The following is a 23,568-nucleotide window of genomic DNA, read 5'->3' on the forward strand; positions in this document are numbered from 1 at the left end:
GTTGAATCTATGAACAACTTAAAATTACACCCTTTTGATCAGTAATATGCTGACTGGTAAAATAGCATCAAATGCAGCCTACGATAACAAGATTATTTTAGGAACAGTTTACCAATACCGATGAAAGATGAATAAGACAAATTCTACTATAAGTTTAAGAAAAGAGCAAACTTTCTCTTCGAATGAAAATATTTTAGATAAATTTCACTTGCCTGTTGCTTATAATCATATACTTCTGAGCTTTGTACTTTCATGGTACACAAATACTATTCATATGAAATTAAACTGTTCAATTAGAGAAAAAAAAGCTAAACCAATCTTTTGACAGAATGTGGAAGGGATAGTGGACGGTTTGCCACTGAAACAGGAACTTCACAGTTATCCCTTTTACGACATCAGTAACCAAACTACCCCTGCCATAATATAGACCAGACCTAGACAGAACATTTCAGCTTTCTGGAGCAAAGATTTTATTTAGTGTGTGTTTCATTTTGTGAGTCTATGTACAGAGATACTTAGAATTGTTTTATTTCTCATAAATAACGCAGATTACTATAGTATGTGGTTGGAAAGTCAGGCTGAGTAATGAGTTAAATCTACCACGTAAGCCGTTTAGGAGAGACAGTAGGAGAAAGATTGCTCATACTGCTAATGAAGGGGTAGACCGAATAGGCTTTTTGTTAACGCTTGTTAATGTTTTTTTATTCAGTGCATGAATGAGTAGTCAATCCACAAAATTTAGAGAAGGTGTGTTAACAAGTGGCAGCTACTGTAATCTGCACTAAATGCAAGCAATTAAGAATATATTTATAGATGAAGGCATAAAAGTAGCATCAAATGGAAACTCTAATGCTGATATTAAATTAATAAGTAATATGAACCAGAATTTTATCATAGAGTGGTTTAGGTTGGAAGGGACCTTAATGATCATCTAGTTCCAACATCCCTGCCATGGGCAAGGACACTTTCTGCTAGACAAGGTTGCTCAAAGCCCCATCCAGCCTGGCCTTGACCACCTCCAGGGATGGGGCAGCCACAGCTTCCCAGGGCAACCTGTTCTAGTGTCTCACCACCCTCACGGTAAAGAATTTATTCGTAATATCTAATCTAAATGTACCCTCTTTCAGTTTAAAACCATTACCCCTCCTATCACTGCACTCCCTGATAAAGTGTCCCTCCCCATCTCTTCTGTAGGCCTCCTTTAGGTACTGGAAGGCTGCTATAAGGTCTCCCCAGAGCCTTTTCTACTCCAGGCTGAGCAATCCTAACTCTCTCAGCTCGTCTTCACAGGAGAGGTGCTTGAGACCTCTGATCATCTTGGTGGCCCTCTTCTGGTCCTGTTCCAACAGGTCCATGTCATCTTATGTTGGAGATCGCAGAGGTGGACGCAGTACTCCAGATGGAGTTTCACAAGGGAGGAGTAGAGGGGCAGAATCACCTCCCTTGACCTGTTGGCCACGCTTCTTTTGATGCAGGCCTAGGTACAATTGGCTTTCTGGGCTGCAAGCACACATTGCTGGCTCATGTTGAGCTTCTCATTAACCAAGGTTCCCAAGTCATGGGTGTAGAATAGGCAGGTAATGCAGAAAAGTATCACATTGTTGACTATATCTGATTGAAGTGTTTTGAAATGAAGTGGAGCAAGCGTGTATCATGAGGAGGAAGTTAATTGGTTAGTGAAACATGGAAGCATATTTTCAGTGGAGAAACTGTGAGTAATGGTGAATCGTTTTGACAAAATCCATCATAGTATAAAGAAAAGTTGGATGTGCCTAGGCTCTTAAGAAATGTAGTTACTAAAATGCTTTTTAGGAGGGCAAGCCAACTTCAGCTTCGTGCCTGTCTATTCATTCACTATGCTGGCCCATGTAAATATGCTCTATATGTCAGTATTAAATACTACAGAGAACCTCTTTGTGTAGACCATGGCATCTGTTATGGGCACTTCTAAATTATAAGTTTTCTATGCTGGCAATCAGGTTCATCTTCTTAAGTCATTGTAGAAATGGAGGTTTTGATATGAAAGTCTGAAACCAATGACAAAACTCTCTCTGATTTCTGTTGGGATTGTTATTTCCAATCAGGGTGTTATTAAAGTGTTTGTTTAGAATTTGGCTTCCACCTTTGAACATCTTCCAGTAAGTCACTTCTTAAAAGTCTGAATAAGCAGGGGTTAAAGAAAATTTTAAGTTTTTTATTTATGAGGAGTTACATTTCTGCAGTTGGCTCTGAACTGGTGGACATGAGTGGACATTGTGGGCACTCTGTCTCTCTAACTGTTAAACACATGTTTTCTAATACACTTGACAGGCTGTTCATGGAAATGTTTTATGTCTTATGAAAGTTTTAAATTGCTGAGTCTGAGAAAAATGTCTGAATTGGGTTTTGTTTTAAAGTCTGAAAGTGATTTGAGTAGCGGGTTATTGTTACAAATTTGTTTGGATTGGATTGTCTGCAGCTATGTGAGTATATATTGCTTCCAATCCTCTCCCCCATGACTTTCCTGTTGTAATATAATATAAGATTTTAAAATTACTTTAAATTGATTAACCTTTGAGGTTTTGTCTTCCCCATTCTCTCTTCCTTGCTTTCCCTTTTCCTTTTTTCTTTTTTTTCCTTTCTCTTTTTTTTTTTTTTTTTTTTTTTTTTGTAAAATCAGCTGAAGCAAACTGCTTTTCTAGAAGCCACTAACTGTAACGGATATATATCTTCCCTAGGTATACTTCCTTACGCCAACAACATATTTTCTTAAAGGCAATTTTGATGCATTCTTCAGCAAACTAATTTACTTAAAATTACTGTGATTATTGTATTCCTTTCTGGGAACAAGAACCTATAATAAAATAGATGTCTGTCAGTAATCAGAAAACATGATGAACGTAGATCTCCAGATGCATACCAGTCTTTCAGATTCACGAGTCAAACCCTAGTTCCAGTTTGCTCTAGGGAAGTAAATAATCTAACCTGTTCTTCTCTGGGCCTGAGGATCAGCAAGTGAAGAGTAAGAAACTAAGACTTTGCAGAATATTTCATTCTGTCCATGTTGATGGAATGGGAAGAATGCTCCTAGAGTGTCTGTCTTTTACTAAGATCTATGATCCACAAGAAGGCTGTGTCAGGACAAGAGTAAGGGGTGAACAAAACAGGACAACATTAGTCTTGGCTTACTTGTTCTTTCTTGTTTCCAAAGACCTTTGAACATGTGTTCTCCAAATACATATTTTGTTTGTTTGTTTGTTTTAGAAATTGCTGCTTTTTAGAACGTGTAAGTATTGAAAATCTCTTATTACTTTGAGTATTATGAATGTTATTGGTTTTACACCAATTACATGCAATTGCTCTTCATTTTAGAAGGTTTAATTAAAACAAATCCACCTTTTTTTTAACCTAATTTGAAGTCTCTGTAGACAGAATCTTTTTGCATATATATTGGTACTTGTTTTCATTATCAAGTTTTTCATGGTGCACTCCAGTTTCCTCTTTCAGATTGTTATTTGCTTCTTAATTTTCTCTTCTCTCTGTTCCCTTTTCATAGTTTTTCCATTAGATTCTTTTTTGTGCCCATTCTTTGGTCTTTTCTTGACAATTTCTTCTAAGTTTAATTTAAACCCAGTAATATTTTGGTATCAGAGACACTTTCAGACCTCTGGGGTGGAGGTCTACTTGCCCCAGCACCTGAATCGTGAAATTCTTGCTTAAATGTTAGCATAGGACACATATTAGAAATTTAGAAAACGTGCGACCTGAAGTCTATGATGGTTGGGCTACTTTGTGAAGACAGGAAAAGTTCAAATATTCAACATCCTTTTTATCTAAAAAAAACCCCCAAAACTTAGCATATAGTAGCAGCAGCATCAAGAATAAATAGATATCTGTGGTACTAACAGATCAAATGTACATCACCAATAGAAAATCTTGATATATGCCTGTTCAATAATTTCCCAAGTCAAGTGAGAATGAAATTTTGAAGATATGCATTGAAGTTCAGTCTGTTTAGACCTTTACCAGCCTGATTCTCATTTAAGCACTGTCCTTGAAAATGAGTGCGCTTTCCTACTCCACTGAAGCATCAAAAGAGTCTTAATCTAGTAGTTGCACAATGCATTGTGGTGGGTTGACCTTGGCTGACCACCAGGTGCCCTCCCCCCCCTCCCCCCCCCGCTTTTATTGCTGAGCAGACATCATATGGTATGGAATACCCCTTTGGTCAGTTTGGGTCAGCTGTGCTGGATATGTCCTCTCTCAAGCTCTGGCCCACCCCAGCCTTCTGGCCTTTGGGGATGAGGGTGGGGGGGATGTTGGAGAGACAGCCTTGATGCTGCATGAGCACTGCCACGCAGCAGTCAAAACACTAGTGTGTTATCAACACCTTTCTAGCTACAAGTACAAAACACAGCACTGCTATGGGGAAAATTACCTCCCTCTCAGCCAGACCCAATACATGCACAGATAGGAAAATGTCAGTAGCCTGTTATATGTCCACCCTTTCTGTGAAACATATTTAAACCTACTTGATCAAGAAAGACTGAGGAAACACTTGCGTCCTGCTTGATAGCTGTCCCCCTCCACTAATGTTAATATGGCTGAGGCATTCCTTAATTGTTCAACCTGATGGATTATTTCTGAGTTTGTATTTTGAACTTTTTTAGAGAATGGCATTCTCTGCTACTGTCAAGAAAGATAAGGACTTTTGCGTTATGTGGTCTTGTTAGCCAATTTAACTTGCAGTTTTCTGTTAACTAAAATCAATAGAGATTGTACAAACAGGAGACAAGGCTGTCTAAGGTTATGGGATGTTACCAATTACATTCATAGTCTTATTTGAGCTTCTTATATCTATAAGATCTGGCAGAAAAGCTTAATAGGGTTTTCTTGTGAAATTTCTTGACATGTAAAACTCACATGTAATAGGAAATGTCTTGATTGAAACTTTTTAGGGCCTTTAACATGGTAGAGTTGGCATTGGTCTAAAAGAGTGAGGGCAGTCCTGACTGCACCTGTACCACTGCCTCATGTATACTCTGATTATTCTGTTGTGAGGAGTCTTCTGATTTTAGCTGGAACTGTGGTTGAGCCTGGGTTCATATCTGTCTAGGTTATCAATCAAATTAGCTGTCTGCTGTGACAAAGAGGTGAAGTTGCTCTCTCCTTCAGCGATGTTACCTGTTCAGTGTAAGAAACAGTTTGTATATGTGTAGATGTATTTGATTTTCTAATCCTGATAGTTTTAATTATTTAAGCAGTTATTCATTAAGTCAGACAATTTTAAAATAGTGGAGAACATTTGGTTACTTAAGGAAAGGAATAGAAGTTTTTTCTAAATGAGTTACAGTAGCCTTATAGTTGTGCCTGACCTGAATTACTGCTACAATTAATGTGCACACAGTAAATTACTGAAGCCACCCACAGGTCAGAGAATGGCTCACTTTCATACCTGTTCAATTCTTCTTGCACATCTGTGCCGTAATAATGATGATTATTTAAAAAGCTTTAAAATTACTTTGATGGAAACCAAATAGAGGGAAAACAATACAAAAACTAGTAGCCATTCACTGCATCTATTTCCCAAACCCACTTAAAAATAGAGATGAATTTGGAAAAATCTTTTATATCAGAGTTTGGGCTCTGGCTGTATAAGATTACTTTTCAACAATGTAAGGTGCATAAGTGCCTTTTCATCGTATGAAGAAAGCATGCCTGCTGGCAAATGAATCATATTATAAAAATTGATTGTATCCCAAAAGGGAAAAATGTTATTGAAGATCCAATGGCCTGGGATGATACACCATTGATCATTGTAAGAAATACTTCCAGAAACTGTTTTTAATCTTTCCGCCAGAGCATTAGCAATTATTCTTTAGCCCATGGTGAGTAATGACTTGAGTTTCCCAGTTTCCCAATCGATAAAACATTTACCCTACCGCTACAAATGTGCTCTTCGCTTAGACAAGCAGAATTTTTCTTCCAATTACTCTTTTTTTAGTGTGACCTCATAAAATGTTTTTGAACATATTTCAAGGTTTTTTAAAGAAAAGGAACAATACTTTTCCTCCCATGTACTTTTCCTCCCTGTCTTCATTCTGTTTTGAGAAATAAGTCATTAAGCTTTCATAGGACTCAGAGTCTTGTTGGATTGCATATTGGATGCTCTGCGCTATTTCCTCAAAATTTGAAGTAATGGATGCAACTAAACTGCCACTTTTTAACTTAGAAAAGAAAAATGAAACAAAAAGATACTAGCTTGCTTGCAGAAGTGTTTTATATTTCTTAAACAAATGTGGGGCTGCCTTCGCCCCATCCTAATTCTTTATGTGCACAGAATAAAAAATGCTTATATATCCTTGCATCTATGCTGTAATACTGTGGCTAATGAAGAACAATCACAAAGCACAATGTTAGCAGGCTAACGAATAACTTTGCAGCAAATCAGATATGTTGAGATATAAAGATAGATGCTCAGAAATGCTCTTTGATGATTGGAAAGTTAATGTTCGATCAAGTTTATCTTCCCCAGAGATTGCATATTATCTCTTTCTGTATGAAACATGCACAGACATCTAATGTAAAAAAAGTTCATAGCCATTATTTCATATTCTATATGCCCTCTGCTTGGAACAAGGTGTATTTTACTACATTTATTAGAAGCTTCTACTCTCACATTTGTACAGTGAAGTCTGAGATCTTCAAAGGAGCTAGTTACTTATGTGCTTCAGTGGATTTAATAGAGAGAAAATTTCACAGCATAAACTTTCCTGTGAACAGGGAGGTAAATAAAATGAAGTACTTTTAATCCAGACTGTGCATACTCTGGGAGTTGTGTTTGTTCTTGACCAGAGCAAATAGCAAGAGTAGACTTGAAGGAAGAGGTTGAGGATGAAAGATAAACGGGTTGTAAAGGTGTATTGGCGATTCAAAATAGTATTCAAAACGCTTAGCTATAGTGGGACAGAGTAGAATTTATAGACTTCATAGATTTAAAAAACCTGGAGATTTACCCCAAGAAGTTATGATGATGTATATCATGTTACTTGCAGAAAAAGTAGACTACTGGTTTATGTTTTTACATGTAGGGATACACACTTAATAAAAAAGTTGGTCAGAATGCAAATCTGGGGTAAAGTGGCTTTTGAAAGTAGGAAAGATGAACTGGAGCTCAAAACACATCTACCTTTTATAGCTCTTAACTTTTCCTTTGGTAAGCAGGGACAAGGTGATATAAAACAGTGTAGAAACCATACCATACCTGGTTGCTAGAAAACAGTCAATCAACCCCTTTAGAAATATTCCTTCTGTAAATTATCTGCACCATATTAGGGATTCAATGATGCAAAACTACATGAGAAAGCAGGAACTACCTGTATTTAGCACGGGCAATTATAGGGCAATATATAGTGTTTTTTTCAATCTATTGTACTATTTTTATTAACACTGAAGGTGAAGGCCTGGTGCTTTGCACTATGGAATTGATGTGTTTTTTTAGAACAAGTAATAAAATATGTGACTAAAAATAAACAGTCTAAAACACGTTGTTATCCAAAATATCATCTAGAAAGTTGGGCATCTTACAAATTCTTTTCTGTGCCAACCATTTGATTCCATGGCACAGATGAACTTCATATGTTTTGTACTAATCTAATAAGGAGTAATCTGATCAAGCTCCACAGAAGCAGGATGCAAAAGTTAAAGACAGTAAAAAATTAGGTTGTTTTCATAGCTAGTGCCAAAAGATTGGGTGCTTATCCTAGTTTCCATGAGTCCTGAGACTCAGGGAAGAGGACGGGATTGCTCATCCAGCCATATTCCTTCTGCTTTGATCAGTCTGATGACTGATGCACACTTTGAATACCTGTTCTGATCATCAAGACACTGTGTACAGTTCTAAAGATGTTTCCTCTGGTCATCTCTTTATCTACCTTGCCGAATCTCAGATTCCAGGTTCTTAAGCTGTGACTCTGAAACTGACATGCTAGGCTGAGCATCAGGAATCTATTTTTAAAATGGTAATGCTTGCAGACACTAATGTTCTCATAGCCAGCATGCTAATCTATCTTTACAATCATTCCAGCAGAGAAATTTTGTTTATTTGGTTTATTCTAGAGATTACTAAGATTCAGTGGGGATCTCATGGAATGATACAAGTTTTTCAAGCCTTCTGTGCTGCTTTTCTGTACCCTTCAATTGCTATACAAGTAACAATGAGACCAAAGGTCCCGGGTCTTAGTGAGATATTATTTTAACTGAAATAACCCGTCAAAATAATGTTGGGGTTTTTTTTCTTTTTTCTTTTTTTTTTTTCCTTTCTCCAAGACAAGAATCTTATTCCTACCAAAGCAAAGTATAGGCAGTCCTATAGTTAGTGAAAAGAATCTTCATTTCTCTTCCCTTTATGTTTTGACCTGTATCAATATCATTATTTGCATTCACATCATGTGGAGTCATTTAGCTCAAGCTGGAGGATGTGGTGCTATTTAAAGTTTCTGCATTCAAAATCCAGAGAAAGCTTATATTTGACACTGATAACTTTCCTTGCCAAATCATACAAGTGGAAAGTGTCACCTGGTAGGCCTTGGTCAAATGTTGCTGTGTAAAGGTTCTTGGCTTCTACTTGTATTGACTCAGAATACATAATAGAAGAATATGTGTCAGCACTTGTCTCATGCCGTGTCTCCCTGAGGAAAGAGTATAGATTTAATAAGTCCCAAAGGATCTTCAGGGTGATGGGAATGTACTGAGCCACCTGTTCCCCAGCAAATGAGCAGAGAATATTTGGAGGCAGCCACACATTTCTGTTCATTGAGAAGATAACCTGAAGTGTGACATCCTTGCGCTTTTTCAAAGGAGAGAGGTTACTGGGTTTTCTCCTTGGGTTTTTTTTTGTTTGTTTGTTTGGTTGGTTGGTTTTTTTTTTATGAGGATGAGTGTGAAGAGCTGTGATATGAAATTTTCACAGAAGTGTAAATGGACAGCTAAAACCAGAACTCCTGAGAACAATATACGCAATCTAAATTTCTTTATTCCTTTAATGACTATTTATAAAGTAAATAATCTGTTTAGAGAGGCAAAATAATGTTTTTGTGGAAGAATACCTTGCTGCTATCCACAAGTGATATGTAAAGTTGTAATATTTTATTCTGATTTGTGAAATGCTTTTCTGGCCTCCATTTATTTTTTGCTGTCGTGATAATAGCCTTGGTTAGGCTAAGGTATGGCTCTCACACTTCGGCAATGTTACATGAAGTAACTGATGGGAAAAGCTCCATTTAAAAAAGTGTCCATCAGGTGCAGCAAGACGCAGCTTCTGGGCTGGTTAGTGAAGTCAAGTCTCTCAATACTCAGAAGCAGAGCTGTCTTTGGTAAGTCTGCAGGGCCAGAATCGGTATCATCTTTCTGTTTGAATCTCGGCTATAAGCCCTTACCTTGTATTTTGTTTCAAAATGTCAGCTTTCTGTTTTTGCAAATTTAGAGTTTTGATGCGGCGAGGAGCATCAGTGGAGAGTTCAGAACCCAAATGATCTAGAAAAGTCCGAACACTGGCCTTTAGATGGCAGTGTGTACCTGTTGAATCGGAATTCTTACTCCACAGGGTAAATCTATGAAGCAGAAACAATTTTCTCAGGTGGAACTGAGACGAGGTTATGTTATCGAATTAAAATGAAGTGGAGATCCCACCTGACATCCCACCTTATCAGGCTTTCATTGTTGGCTGGCTGCATCCGACCTAAATTTAATAAAAAAACCCAGGAAGAAATTATGAAATTGGTATGCTTATTCTTTCTTTTAAGTTTGAAGAACATATATTGAAAGTTTTGATTTGGATTTACCAGAGCAAACCTAGACTGATAGTTGCCTGTGATGCTTTTTGGCCTCTCCCTACTTCATGAAAAGATGCTATGAAGAGTTCAAAGAAGTTAATATCATAGTTGCATGTGACGTGATAACCAGATATCATGCACCAAATTTTACCTTTGAACAGACAGGAGGGAGATCCATACATACACATAAACCCAGAGATTATCATGTGCACTTAACAGCAAAACAGTAGTCTAATATATGGTCTCTTTGTGCTTTTGGGGAGGAGAGGAAGAAAACCTATTTTTTTGTGTCTTTGAAGAGTCATAGTTCTGGTCACTTTTAATACACACTGTATTAATACTGTACATAAATATGCATCATATGTTTTTTATCTTGCAATTATATTTCATTCATATTATAAAGGACTTTTGTTTTTCCAAACAGCTGATGTTTTGTTGCATTCTGTAACATCATTACTAAGGGACAGAATGGAGGTAAAATTTGCACAGAAGTAAAATTACTCAGTAAATTTTACTTCACATTTCATTTAAGCCAAATACATTTTGCTTAAAGAGTTTCTATTAAACCTTTGGGGTAATCCTTGTGTACTTGGGAGGATAACTTTCTCATCTGTACGTAAAGGGAAATGAGTAGATATTTAGAATTCTATTTGAAATATACCAATTTTTACAAGTGAAGTTTTAAAAATGTATACATATATATGTATTTTCCACTCTAAAAACCCATTATTCTCTGGGTTAAAGGGTGTAATTTATTTCTAAAGAATCTCTGGAATGCATATACCCCAGATAGGAATTTCTAGTCCTGCCTATCAAATAAAACTCCAAAGATTGCAGATGTTTCCAAAACCAGTAATTTACTGAAAATCAATGACAAATAAGTGAGTATCCATGATTGTACAAATGTTTATCAATGGCGCATGTTGGTAATCTTAAAACTCACCGACAGCTAGCAGATAACTTCAGCAGATAAAGGCTCATGTGACCCCATTTTCTCCTGAACTTTATCTTTGTTCAAATAAAAGACATTAACGGTGCCTACAAATATTTCATACCTTATGTCCTGCAGCTGTGATGATCTAAGGATTACGAGTACCGTGTAAGTTATGTACAGACTAGTCTGCATGAGCCACCCAATGCCAATTTTTATGCAATCATATTATCTAACTCAAGAAAACGTGTTGGTAAATGCATTTACTTTAAAATGAGCGTGACTCTCTACAGACACAAATTATTTTCTATTCTTATTTTTATTCACTTGAATAGCAACCTTCTCATTGGTTTCAGTGGAGAAGAATGTCATGGTTTCGGCTGGGGTGGGGCTGACTTTCTTGCTAGTGCTATGTTTTGCATTTGGGATGAGAAATAGTGTTGGTGGTGCACTAAAGTTTTCAGTTGTTCTAAGCCTTCAAGGCCTTTCCTGCCTCTCACACGGCCATGCCAGTGAGCAGGCCCGCAGTGCACAAAATGCTGGGAGGAGACACAACCGGGAGAGCTGACCCCAACTGACCAAAGGGATATTCCATACCATGCGATGTCATGCTCAGTATGCAAAGCTGGGGGAAGAAGAAGGAAGGAGGGGATGTTTGGAGTGATGGCCTTTGCCTTCCCAAGTAACCGTTACATGTGATGGAGCCCTGGGGATGGCTGAACACCTGCCTGCCCATGCGAAGCAGTGAATGAATTCCTTGTTTTGCTTTGCTTGTGCGTGCGGTTTTTGCTCTACCTATTAAACTGTCTTTATCTCAACCCACGAGTGTTTTCTCACTTTTACTCTTCCGATTCTCTCCCCATCACAACTGGGGGCATGAGCCAGTGGTTGTGTGGTCTTAGTTGCTGGCTGGGATTAAACCACAACAAGGAATAATCATTAAACTACTTAGGGATTTATCTTACTCCTATAGACATTATTGAAAACAACTTCACTGAATTTAGGGAAATCTGATGTGTCCTTAGAAATTTTTAGAATTAGGCCACTTAATTAGATTTATTCATAATAACGACTTTAGAAAGGAAACATTAGGAAATGTCTAATTGAAACTCCAGGGGCCTGAAATGTGATCTAATGCAGACCAGAATTTCTAACCCTTTAGCCTTTTCAGTATATCACTTCACTTCTCCCTAGAAATTTCTTTGATGCCTGACATTCAGTTTCACTTATTTATCTATTATGTAGATATTTGGGAGTGGAATCTCTTTATGTGTTGTTGTAGGGCCTACCGTCATAGTTATCTTCAACTTGATAGTGAAGAATTACCAGTAATTATAATGTGCCTGCCCATATAGTAAGATACAGAAGTGCTGAGAATCTTGGAAGGTACGTATCTGTTCCAATAGGAGCAGATGAGTGAGAATCACTAGATGTGTTCATTTTTCTGGCATTATGCCTCAATTCAATAATTCTTAATGTCAGCACCTGTCCTGTTACAGTGGCACAAAAAACTCCAGGGTAGTCTACACTTACTCTGAATCCAGTCTTCAAGTGCAAGTACTGTTTCATTTGAAAAGCTGTCTTTAGCACTTGTCAACATCTTTCTGCAAAGGTTAAAGTTTGTGGTATGGGTTGTTGTTTTGGGTTTGTTTGTTTGTTTATTTGTTCATTTGTTTATTTGTTTGTTCGTTTTTTTAATTAGTGATTCAATACTATTAATTTACCATTGAAATAAACTGACCTAGTTTGATGTCGAAACCCTATGTGTGATTACTGCTTCATCTTGGCCAAATCTGAAATTTAACCTTTCAGCAACTCTCTCCTATACAAGTAAATACAAAAGTATAAATGTTATTTAATTTGGGCAATAGTTGTGTTTTTCAGTAATCTCTTTGATATAGTGTTCAAAATACCTCTGTAATGAGGCAAACTGTAAAAATTTAAACTAATTCATCATAAAAATACTCTTAAAACCCCAAATCCCCTAACATCCAAAGGTCATCGTGTTATTGACTCATCTTGAGCTACACCTGTGTGCATACTGTAGTTTTGTATAAGCCTGCCCAACAGCTTTTGAAAACAAACAGAGCTGCTGTCAATCTTACTAATTTTTGGCTGAGAAGAAAGTCACAATAAAAAAAGGCTCTGGAAAGTGATCTGAAATCCAAAATGGGGTCTGATTTGCTTGTTCTACTAAAACCTAAACAATAACTAAGTTTTAGATTTTGTAGCCCTTTGTCTATTCTTGTTCTTGTGATGGTGTTTACATGTGCCATGAAATTAAATATCTATCTTTGCTCATTGCCATGCAAACACACCCTTTTGGCTTAGGGACATGCAGCATTTGAGCAGGCTCTATAAAAAAGAGAAAAGTGTGTAATTTGAATGTAACTACTCTGCTGTCTTTCATTTACGGAGATTATTCCTCATGGAGTGCCTACTGTTTAGGTAAGGATCCAGACAGGGACAACAAAGGGAACTAGGGTAAGAAGGCAATTAGGTATAATTTACTGGCAGCTAGGGCAGTATTAGCTCCTAATCTTTGCATTTTTTTTCAGTCTGTGATCCAAGTGGTAGTGGAGACCCACATTTGGTACCCAAGATTCTTCCACCTGGCCTGCTGCCTTTCCAGGAAATGAAGCTTAACACCTCTCACCATGGCTGAGTGCCATGTTGCACAGTGCTGTTGCTTCCACTGCATCAGCTAAGGAGAAGGAAGGGAGAGAAGGACTATGTTGGTGGGAGGAATATTTCCTTTTGGAGCTGCAGATGGCTTCTGAGGGAGAAAGTCTCCAAAACCCTGTTGATGAAGATCTTGGTTCTCCCTGTTTTCCAGATATATTGAGTATTTATGGAATGGAGCAATTCTTTGTTCCTCTAAGAATAAACATGCCTAGAGTTTTATTTTATCCAACGTTTTTACATTAATGCTCTTGTATCTGAGAAAATTATTTTAAAATAGACCTGTGTTGCAAAAGTGAAGCTCTTATACCAAGTATGTTAAGTGATGCTACAGTAATGTGATATTGAACTCAAAATTTATGTTACGCATAAAGTCAGAAGCAATTAAAGGGATAGTTATAATACTTTTGTGGATTTCTTGTCAGGCAGAACGCCTCTCTCCTGACATAAGTGCTAGCAGTTCTGACTCATGCAGCAAGCATCACGGATAAATAAAAAAAAAATGGTTTGGAGTAAGGAATTCAGTCACTGATAGTTTAGAGCTCAAAACAGAATAAATCCTCTTGAAAGGGCTAGCTTCCTTCAGGTGGATTTCACCACATCCTTTGAGGACGTGAAGAGCCCCAGACTATATAACTGTCTATACATTTGTGTCTAGACAACATAACTTTTACTGAAGTCCTACTGATTTGCAGCTTTCTCTTGCTTTTTACGGTTACAAACTTCTGGTCCTGAACTGAAGTAATCAGCACCTGAAGGTAGTGGTATTTTGGAAAACAGATATTTGTGTGACCTCAACATATTCCCTTGTGCTCTAACAGCAAAATTATTTGTACTGAGTGCTTCACGCAAGGGGCAGAGTCAGCTCAATTTATGTCTAGTTGAAATAGGTATGTTTCTGCCTGTTTGTTTCTTGCTCTTCTAGGTGTTGAAATCTAAGTTTATAGAATTTGTGTCGTATTTGAATGCCAACCTGTACTCTTTAAAAGTAGTATAAAAGTATTCTACCCAGTTCTGCATTTGTGTCTCCATATAATAAAGCAAGTGTTTGATGAGAGAAGTATTCACAGCAAGTTCAAATGCTTTTTGTTCACAAAATTCACGTGAGTAGAGGATAGAGGTGCTAAACTTGTAATGTGTTCCGATCTGTGAGGTCAATGGGAACAAAAACCTCTCTGTCACTACATAACCATTTGAAAAACCTCCTGCTGACACCTATTCACTCCAAGGAAAGACAAGAAGACAGCTACAAACTGTATGAAAATAGATGGAGCCAAGGTGAAGCACATGTATGCGTTTTTAAAACATTATCTCTAAAAAAATGTGCTTTCTGCCAGCATTGTACTGTATTTACACAGAAACTATTCAGGCACATGTGTTTTCAAAGAAGTTGCAATTTCCTGTCAGATTTTTTACAAATCCTTTCTAACAGCTGTAGACGGAAATCCAGCTACTCCTGCAATGAATGACCTTCAGTGTTTGGATCCTAGAGTGTAAACAAACATTTACTCTACAGAGAAAGCCCTGCTGTGAATATTAACATTACTGTGCGTTACCCTCCTCAGTTGGTTTATTAGAAACTAATCCTATTTCTGCACAGCAATTATGACTTCTTGAAAACCGAAGCATTTTCCTTAGTAGGCCAACCCAGCTAACACTTCAACGTTAAAGACTGATAGTGTCAATAATGAAGATTACATTAGGTAGAGGTTGACAAGATATGACTTTTGTTGTTGTGTGCAAGTTTTGTTTAGACAGTGTTTGTTTTACCTTTCAGGGCATTAGTTTCCATAAATTCCCTACGTCTTAGCTGCATAAGCGATATTTTTAAACATAGCTCTTACACCGGAGTGTACATTAAATATTTGTTCAGCTGATTAAAACGGTTCTACATTTATTTAATGTTTGAACAGTAAACAGTTTGTTGAAGACAGAAATGTCTTCTTACACATACACATGCACACACTCAGGTCTCATTAGAAGGGCTTCTGTTGTGAGGGTACTTTACCTAGGTGATATTAGGCACTACAGACCCTCAGATAAACCTTCCTTTTATAAATGATTCAACCCCAATACTTACTGTTAGTAGATGGCACTGGCAGTAGCAGGCAGCAGAGGTGATAGGAGGGCCTTTGGGAAGGATAACACAGAACTCGTTTCACATCAGTGGAAACACTTATTGAGCATGTAAAGGGAAAGAGTCTCATGTCTTAATAACATTTCAGATGTAGTTCAGCTTTAACAGCCATGTCCTTTGCACTGTACCCATAGCACACAGTGTTTAAACAAGAAAGAAACTGAAAAAAACCCATCTAGATTATTTGGAGGAATACTAAGTCTGGGCTTGACACTGGTTGCACACAGAGATTAACCCCTTCAGAGCAAAATGTTTGCTCTCACAAACCTTTGCTAAAGCGATGAAGAAAACCAGAAGAGAGCTTTCTATATTATTTGTTTTGTCCAGAAAAGTTTAAACTGCAATTCCAGTCTGAAAAAATAGTGTTCTAAAATTCTTTCCATGAGGTGCAACATTGGCTTTGAAATCAAGTACAGCACTGGCTTTGAAATGCTTTCTGAACCAAGTATATGCAGCAAGCAAATACACGATAGACTATTTCCCACCCCCATCCCCCCACCCCGCTTCTATCTTGTGCAACCACCTCAGCCTTGGAGGGCCAGAAGGGTTCTTTCATGTTGTTCATCACTAGAAGTAATAAAAGTTCTGCAGGTCATATTAGATACAATCCTTGAGTACCCTGTTGTTAACACCCATCCAGCTCCACAGATTTTGGTTGGTTGCATAGTTGTAAGTGACTGGTCAAGTAATTTCCTGATGCCACACAAAGCACCGACATTCCATATGCTTGAATACAAACCAGCTTTCTCACTCCTGGCTGTAATTGCTCTCTGTTGGTTGATCCAACAGGAGTAAAAAACTTTAAAACTTCACTTAAGTCACTTAAATTGGCAAGCTATGACTTTAACAATGGGAGGAATGCTCTGCATCTGTAAATACATATCATTGTTCAAAGAAAAACTTCACCAACATTGCAAGGAAAGGGCTTCAGTCTTACATTGCAGGTTTCATTTCAGGAGTGTAGAGCACCTTAGTTTATTCTGATCTGCTCGAGAGTGAAGGAACCACGATTACATATATTTTTTGGAAGTTAGAAACACAGGAGGGAAAAACATGACTTGGACAATATCCCCAGGTTGTTTAAGGTTAGTCACATGTAGATGAGTGAAAAAAACTAAGACTCAAATACCTGCAGAGCAAAGAACATGACTTTGCAGCTGAGAGTAGAACAACATATTGCTTCTGCTTTATCATGTACTGGAGAAGAAAAAGTATTCACTCCTTACCTACCCCAAAATTAAAGTTGAACATAATTTCCTTTTAAATCATTCTTTGCTTTTTATCATTGATTTGCTTCATAATAGGGCTACACGTTAGTCTGGCATTAACATGTATATTAAGCTAATAATTCCATAATTCTACAAATTATAGAGTACGTGATACTTTATTTGAGATCTTATCCATTTGAAGCTTTTTTTTCTATTACTCCCAGTGCCCTAAAGAGGTAGAGGATGTACAAAGCACAAGAAAATAGATAACACAGTTAAATACAATAATTAGTTCATGCATTTAAAACCAAGCTACTTTATGCTCCTGATAATGTGCATCGTATGTTCTGTTCTGTGTGCATTCAAAACCGATGTTGAGAATGAAAGGAAGCTGTCTGCAAATCAAGTCCAGGCTCTGTTTTTTTGTTTGTTTGGTTTTTTTTTGTTTTTGTTTAGGCTGTAGGATACTTACATTCTAAGTGAAGTGAGGCAGGGAACTCCATTTCCTGTGTCTTAAGCAAACATGTATCAATGAAGGCAAAACTATCTGCCCATAGGAGGTCACAGGGTAAAGATGTGACCAAAGAAGGAAAAATACACTTTCTAATGCAAGATGGAAAGCCAAGACATGAATTTTCAAATTGTGTCCCTAGATTCACAAGAAATGTGTGATGGAAGTGGATCCCCAGTTGACATTTCCTTTTCATAATGTATCTAAAACAAGCTTTTTCCCTGGTGCAATTTATGAGAGAGTTTTCAGAACTTCTGAGTTTTCTCAGTCAACTTTAGGTTGCTTTGTGTGAGGTGGAAGTCCAGTAACAGCCTTTTTTTAGGCTTGCGGGGCCATCAGTGTCTTATGATCTCCCTGATGCAGTCATCTGAGAAGTGTGGTAACTTTTCACAAATTACAACAAATTGTAGCATGTACTGGTCACTGTATTCACAAGAGCTTTGACCATCTCCAAAAATGGAGATTCTACAACTTATTTGGTCATATGGTCCAGTGTTCGACTGTTCTCATGCTGCAAAAATTTTGATTATATGAAAATTTAATATTTTCCTACTTCTGGCTACTGGCCTTTATTTTGTGACCATGCACCATCTATTAACATCTCATTGTGCTCTCATTAGGTAGTTGCAGACAGCAACTAGATGCCTTCTGAGCCTTCTCTTCCCAAGGCTGAATAAAACCTTACTCCCTGAGGCTCTCCTCTTGTGTCAACCACCTAATCCCCTTGGTAACTGGACTTGCTTCTGGATGTCCATGCCCCTCTTGTGCTGGGGAACCCAAAATTAAGCACAGTGTTCAGATGTAGTCTCACAAGTACTGAGGAGAGCGGGATAGTCACTTCCATTGACATGCTGGCTACAGTCTTGTTAATACAGCCCGCTTGGCTTTCCCTGGGCCTGCAACTTGCTTCTTCTGAACTAACATACACAGCTCTAGTAAAAAATCCTACATGCTTCTCTGACACGTGCTGGAAGGAAGATAGTTCTGAAAACTGCCTGAAGCAAGGCAATGGCTGTTACTTTAGCAGATGTGTCCTGGTACCATGGGCACTATCTCTCTGCTGCTGTTTCTGATACAATGTTAAAAAAAACTTTGTTTTTCATGGAGTTAATGAGGTTGGTATTATCCATTGCCTTCTCCAGAACTCCTGAAGATACAAGCAGGGCCTGTGAATCATGGTTAGAACGCCATGACTGTGCATCACTGGGTACTACTTAAATGGTTCGTTCTTGATCTAGAAGCACCAGATTATTTTAAAGAACACTGTTTCAGTGTGTTTTATTTATGGCAGTTACTGCAGAGTAGATGTGCACACAATCATTTTAGTGGAGTAAAGAACTTACAAAATGGGTGTGAACAGTTCCTCTCCTGAGTTAGCAGCATTTTGTACCCATTTTGGAAAGGTATAGGGTAATAAATGGTAGTTGTGACTACAGAACTATTTGTTCATTATCTGTGCCTGATTTAGTAATATGTTGTTTTAAATTCCTCATTGTAAACAACAACAACAATAAAAGAGTCTGGATTGTTAACTTTATGGGGAGTTAGGATAAAAGGGAAGAATTACCCCCCTCAATGTGGTGTGGTAATCTCTCTGAGACAGTACTTATGATCTTCAATGTATGGGCAAAGCCAATGCAACAATATTAAATGATTTACAGAAAATAGTAACACAGTAAAAAAACAATTTTTTAAAAAAGTAAACTACATCAGTCCAATATTCTTCATGATAGAATTTGCTTTTGTCTGTATTTGTATGATGCCAAGACCTCAATATTGTTAAGGGCCTCTCTGCATACACGCAAAGTGAAATGAAACATTTTGACATAAAATAGATGACAGCATCTAATATGCTGTGTCCAGCTCACACACTGATTTCAGACTGTTAGGACCATTTGTCAAGAGACAGAGAAAAAAGGCATAGGCCTCAAATGCTACTGAGAAAAGAATGGAAAGGAAATTAAGAAGAAGATCCAAATACTTAAAACGCAGAATATATGGGATGCCTTTTAGAATTTGTAAGTGTAAGAATTCTGTTTTCCTGGAGTAAATAGTTGCCTAGATTTCTTTAATGAGTGATTTTTGGTGTAATAAAGCCTACAATTTCAAAAGTTAATTCCCTGCTAAAGGTCGTATTTAATCCATCTATAAACTATTCTGTCAGGAAAAGCAGATGTTTTCAGATGTTTGATACTCAATTTTCAAAGCCTCAGTCCAGATTCTGGTTATTTTTGTACAAAACAATCGTGTAGGACAGTAGTTGTGTCATGTATAGGTGTGATTCTGGTGGGGACAATTACAAACAATAAGAGAATGAGTGAAGATAAACACTGATATAAGATTGTGGTGCCATTAACAGAATTACTTATATGAAGAAGCTGGTAAATTTAAAATATTTGTGTGCTAGATTATTTTGCCAGATTTAGAGTATATCCAGCCAATGTATTGGAATTTTGAAGGGCTAGACAAGAGCTTTGATTTTGGACCTAAGAGATTGAACTATCTATCTATCTATCTATCTATCTATCTATCTATCTATCTGTCTATTTATCTTTACCTTAAATTACCTCTTTGCTTTCTGAATGGACAAGTTAACAAAGTAATGTCTACAAAGTCTCAGCTTTTTGAAAGAACACTGCCAAAGTTATTTGCTTATGGTTTACGGGTGGACAAAATTCATTTGCATCAATTAATGAGAAAAAATTAACTCCAAGAAACGGATCTTGAATGCACTGATGCATTTTTAACATCTCAAGATAAAACATCCTGCCTCCTTTTCAATAGCAAAAATACGGGCTTTTAATCGTAACATTGCTGTCAGGCATCAGAATTGTGCTTAAGTAAGAATAAGATTAAGCTGTGTGTGGATTTATATTACTTCCTCCCACAAAAAAAAAACCCAAAAAAACAAAAAAAAACCCACCAAAAATCAATCAAAAAATGTACCATGACCAAAACAAAATCTGAAGCTGGAATATATACAGGTTCCTCTATACATATCAGCAGATACGTAGTTGCTTCATGAATCTAGTTTAGTTTTGTGTAAGCCTTTAAGTGAGAAAATCTATTAATACATTTGAAATGCCAACTATAGGAATAATTCACCAACTGTTTAATAAAATTGAAAAAGCGGGATTGAACGTTATCTTCCACTTGCTCTTTCAGTTCAGCAAAATTATTGGAGGAGGGGTTTCATACCTTGCCAGTCTCACTGCAGGCATCCTGATTTCTGCTTCATTCGGTATAGGCCTCAGGGCAAGCCAATGTTTGCTGCAATTTTCTACAATAATAGCAAGACAATTTAGCAGTAATGGATAAGTAGGGAGAAAATTAAGCAGTTTGCTGAGATACAGAAATGAAGCCAGAAAATATTTGGCCTCATGTTAGGCTTCAAATTCATAGTCAATTCATTAGTGTAATTTAGTCCTTGCATAAGGCTTTGAGTGATAAATTTTACTAATACATTTGAAATGCCAGCTGTAAGAATAATTCACAGATTGGTGAGTAAAATTAAAAGATGGGGTAGAATAAATCCTTCATTTTCATCTCGTACATGAAGATTTATAAAGGCCCTTGCAAAAATGAGTCTTTCTGCTCATGGTAAATGGATAATATTAAAGAAAAACATAATATTGCACTTACATTCGTAAGCCAAATGTTTTATTGGGTCAGAATATTTACTGAGCCTTAATTTTCCTGTTGAGTGGCTTGCTTAGGGGTGACTTGTAGGCAGATCTGTTTTCTGACATATTTCCACTTGGAAAGCTGGCAATATGGTAGGGTCCTTATTGGCTCAAATGCAATGGTTTGAATTTAGTCTTAAATAATTGGGTTTGAACAGGTTTGTTTCTTATATTTTAACCAAAGCACAGCCTAAAAAAAAATCCAGTTCAGCAAATCAAATCAGCAGTATAGTACTAAATAACCAAACTCAGCCTCTTTAGTTAACTGCACGAAAGTTTAAAGGCCACTCAGGTGAAGTAGCTCACTTAGAATTTTTATAAATCCTACACACTGCAGTCATAAAAAAGCGAAGAAAATCTTGGTTGCTTTGGGAGCCAGCTTAAATGAATTGTATTTAGCTGTGAGAATACTACCTCTTTAGTGAGGATTTTATAGGAGCTTTGTTGCAGCCTTGTACCTACTTTGATTCTCAGACTGAAGTCATATATACATGCCAGTCTTACAGAAACAGCAAAATTGGTCAAGTTGTCATGATTTATGCTTTACTGGATAGAAAAATATTTTGGCTCAAGTTGTGCAAAAAACTTGGATTCTTTGTTACAAAGTGTGGTAGTGGTATTTGCATTCTTGAGTATTTTGGTTTGGTAGATACCAGGCATTTGGAAGCCAGGCTACCACAGAAGCACATGCAATATTACACATAAGAGTCTGGGAACTGAGTAAAGAGACTCCTCCGCCAAACTTTCTGGAGAGCAATCCCTGACAGAAGTGGAAGTCAGCAGGTTGCAAAAAACCCCAAACAAACAGAAGGATAAACTAGCTAAAACCTGAATCAAAGCTAACATTCTCTTGAGATATCTTGAAAGAGGTACACACAGCATTTCTTTTTGCAATTGTAAGAAGGGGATACCATAGAAAAGAAAGATGATCTGAAAGTTGCTTTTAACTGACAATCTTATGTCCTGACATGCTCAATGAACTAAAACCTGACAAATCAAAAAACCCCAGAACTATGAGATCATTAGCACAATCTGAGCAATGCAGCCCTTCTTGTGACAATTAAATATATGTGAATATGGTTTGTACTTAAATTCAGAAATTATAGAAGGGGTTTTGATTGACTTAAGAGGCCTGACCCTGGTTTGGGAGAAGCTAAGTGAGTTCACATCCCTCTAACGATTTGTTCTCTGATCAGGCACAAAAAAATCAAGGACAGACTGCTGGAATAGTCAGAGCCAAGCCTTTGAATTTTCCAGTCATCCCATAAATTAGCCCAGCCAGATTAACTTTATGTGGGATGTGTACTGCTGGAAGCCTGCAGATCCAGGAGATCCAAGGCAATAAAATATTTGGATCTCAAAGTCAAGCTAAATCTGCACTTAGAGTGGTCTATGATAATCACTGGAATTCAAGACAGTCCTGGGAATAGAGAGGAAGATTGCAGAATAAATTACATTACTACTAACATTCTTCAATGCTAAGGAAGTCAGTCTTACAAGTACAAACAGAATGACAGTGCTCAGATTAATTTTTCTGTCTAGCAATGGGCTTCTTTGAAGAAGAAAATGATGGTGAAAGGTAACTAGAACAAGCTAATTTTGCCAGAATAAAATGTTACTTTAAAAAGTAAAGCCATGGATAAGTAAAAGGGAAGAAATCTAAGGCTTACTACAGAGAGATTATTTCAATGAAAAGGAAAAATTAAAAGTTGAAGAGCACATGGAAAAGATGTAATTCGGTTGGGGAAGGTAGTAATTTAGAGTGATGTGAGTTAGAAAGATGTAAGCATTGGTGTCATAGGGTAATGATGCAAGTGGCTGAGTCTCTCTTGTGGGGGATATAGAGATTTCAGCACTCAGTAGAGATGAGAACCAGACTAAGCCATAGACTGCTAGCATGGTTATCGTCACTCTTAGTGGTTAGAAAAATACAGGTGTATAGACCAGGTAAGCTTTTGAAAAGCAGTTTGTCATTGGCTAAACAACACTTTTGTTTGTGTTTGGACCAAAGATAGCGGAATACATAAAAGAGCAGAATTGTTCCCCCTCGGAAACATGCTCTTAATTTGGAAGCTGTTGTTAATGCTGAATATTTTTCTCTAGTGACTATATTGCTGTGATTGAAGAGAGTCCGTTAATAAAGTGAATAAATGAGTGACCACTTTTGCTACCTCATTAGGAAAGCACTTTGGGGCTTGCTTTTTTGTTTGGGTTTTTTTGAGTCTTAAGACTAGTAATTTTACTAGCATTGGAGTAACTGATTTTCGTCTTGGAGCATTATTTATGTAGATGACGCTTTTATTTGTGGAAGAACTGATGGAGAGGATCTGGCTAGAAAGACTTGCTAGCCTATAGCTAAAAATCCTTCACATTTGATGTGCACGTATATATCAAGGCTGACAACATAAGCTTAGCCTAACACATAAAACTCTAGTTTAGAACAAACTAAATAAAACCAGTTCTGTGCACATATATACAGGTATTAGAAGGGAGTCATAAAACAGAAATTCATACATATAGAGAAAAGAGTGTGGTGGAAGTGACAGACAACAAATATTGGTGATGCCTCCAGTGAGTGTCCAGTAGTGTCATGAAGGAGGGATG

The sequence above is a fragment of the Vanellus vanellus genome (assembly GCF_965231255.1).
Source record: "Vanellus vanellus genome assembly, chromosome: Z".
Classification (NCBI taxonomy): domain Eukaryota; kingdom Metazoa; phylum Chordata; class Aves; order Charadriiformes; family Charadriidae; genus Vanellus; species Vanellus vanellus.